Here is a 2,598-nt window from a genome sequence, read left to right on the forward strand (position 1 = left end):
GTACTGGTGACAGATCTTGTCAACATGTTCCATAACACTGAGTTTTCTGGTTTTCTTTTACAACTACCACCTCCAGCCCCAGCACATGACATAATGTTCTTGGGAAAGACGTCGAACCCAAAGTTGCTAACGGTGGCAGGCGAGCATCTTGCGTAGGAGCTCTGCCACCAGGTGTGGGAACAGGTGAATCAGAAACACATTGTAGAACACTTATAGAACCAAGCTAATGCGTAAAGGAACTCTGTACATGCAGAACGATTGCCATTTATGATGTCACTGACAAAGAAACCATGTTGGATCGTAGAATCCCTCAGAGTCCAGTCGATGAGGAGCTTCATGTCCTGGATGAGTGCGTATTGGGTCAGCATGTCCGGAGCCAACCAGACCAGAAGCAGCCAATCATACACACTAGTTCATGTCAAATTGCACTAACAAATGTTCTGTTCCTTTGGATTTAGCAGCACATGCGTGCATTACATGGCAACCCATTGTGGGCCTGTTTATTCCACAAATAGGATTGCAGTCGGCGTGCTCTAATGTGACTTTGTAAACAGATTTTTCGCCGCTCGCTGTGATTAATACAAGCTGACACACACCTGCCCCCTTGTCTCTACATCCCATTTCCCATGCTGCTGGATTCCTCAGCTTGTTACACATTCAGCCCTCCCAGCAGACCTCTGGCTTCATCTGAATTTACATGAACAAATAGTAAAATACTCAAGGCTCTCTTGGGTCTTTTTTATAATTTCTGCCAAAGAGGCAATATTTCACTCCAGCACTACGCAGAGAGAAGAACATTGGAAAGAGGGGACTTGGCGAAATGGAGCATTTCTCTCTTTCTCAATTAGGATCTCACACTTGCCGGCCAACTCTTTTCAATATTGCTTAGCGTCATACTTTGAGTGACTCGACTTTCTCTTGACGTTTGTCATTTATGTCGTTTAATATGCTTTTTCAATTTTGTAAATGGGGTGGATATGGACTTTGGAGGATCAGTTGTAGGGAGCTCTGATCCTTCCTCCATGAGCTCAGAGGCCCAGCAGCTGCCTGCCTTGACTTTGAAAAAACTTTCTTATTTCCGAGTGTGCTGCAGCAACAAACACGAGAACTGTGAGTGAAATATTCGCCCTCTGCTGTCGGACGCGTTGGTCACTCAGGAGTTTACTGATTGTCAGTTTTATTGGAAAGAAAGAAATAAACAGGATCTTCAGATACCATTCAATATTCCCTTTTACTTTTGTGCATCTTAAAATCTAAGTGGATGTGTTCGAGGTGTGTCAGAACAGTTCCAGGACTGGTGTCACAACAGATAGATGTCAAATCCAAACTACAAACTTCCAGTGTTCTCCTTCCCAGTAACCCTCCTGGACTCCACCACCCTCCCCTGGAGCCGTGGATGGAGCCAGTAGAGGACGGGTTGCTTCACAGCACCACACACACCACGGACCGGTGCAGCGGTTCTGTTTAAACCACGACCTAAAGCGTACAGCCGCATCAACGCTGCCGTGCCTGGAGAACAAAAACAAGAGGAGCTCTGAATCAAATCCAGGTGAAACATGAAACCTGGTGCTCACAACGCTGCACATCCAGATTCTCAGAGCTTTTCAGGAGACCCAGATCTAGCAGAACAAAGCCCAATCCCTCCTGCCAGAAGAGAGTTTAACCCAAACTCATCAGAGCTGATTCAACCGTCTGAACCTGAAGCCCTTGCTGGGGGTTGTTTGCTCTGGTTGAGGCTGTAGCTTCACAGGCTTCAGTCCTCCCGCTCAGCTTTATTCAACACTGCAGTGAGTGTCTGATAATGTAGTTTTCTTTATGTCCTCTAAGAACTTCAGTATAACACATAATTATATTTATCCTTCTCCCCTTGCTCAAAGCAAATTGTATTTTAGTTTCTGCTTTTGAAAATATCAGATCCAGACTGAATAATAAACCAGATTCTGAGAGCGACTTACAGATCGTGTTGTCTTCAGTGAGACCCATCGCTCGTCTTTGTCATGCTGTTTATTTTATGGCCACAATATTGCTTTTCTATGAGCTTCTGATGTTTATGGGAGTGATTGTGGTCGTCAGTATTATTGAAAAGGCCCAAATTTGGGCTGTGCTGTATGGATTACTGTAGCTTCAGTGTTTTGAGCTTCCCTAAGAGAACGTGCTGTACAGGTTTGGCTGTGAGCATCTGTGGCTGGTGCGTGGCTTTGTGGAGGTTAACGTTGTTCTGGTTGTCAGAGCAGAGGGCCTCCTGGTGGCCTGATGGTTCCAGACGCCCACCGTCCTCCAGCTGACAACCTTTACAGAGTTTTATCCCCCGTTCTCACTCTTGTGCCCTCACTCGTAATGTTTTGTGTTTCCATCATCTACCTTTTAAAAATCTCCCCAATGCTAGAAAATAAAGTTCAAACACATCTTGTGAGGCACCGGGATGGAGCTTCAACAAAACACACAGCACATGCGTGTGCATAAATTCTCCTGCAGCTTCAGTGTCATCGTTGTGTAGCTGCTGGTGGTTTGCTCGAGCTGTGGATCCATCATGAAGCCAAATGAACGCAATGAAGTGTGTTGGTTTACACACATCTGTCTCTGTGGAGCTGTGTGTGT

General features: G+C 45.6%; 1 protein-coding gene across 1 annotated transcript in view; it reads left to right on the plus strand.

Annotated features, from left to right (window-relative positions):
* The window catches only part of utrn (utrophin), a 221,798-nt gene that overhangs the window by 186,316 nt on the left and 32,884 nt on the right, over nucleotides 1-2,598 (plus strand). The window lies entirely within an intron of this gene.

The sequence above is a fragment of the Stegastes partitus genome, unplaced genomic scaffold, assembly GCF_000690725.1.
Source record: "Stegastes partitus isolate 25-593 unplaced genomic scaffold, Stegastes_partitus-1.0.2 Scaffold129, whole genome shotgun sequence".
Taxonomy (NCBI): domain Eukaryota; kingdom Metazoa; phylum Chordata; class Actinopteri; family Pomacentridae; genus Stegastes; species Stegastes partitus.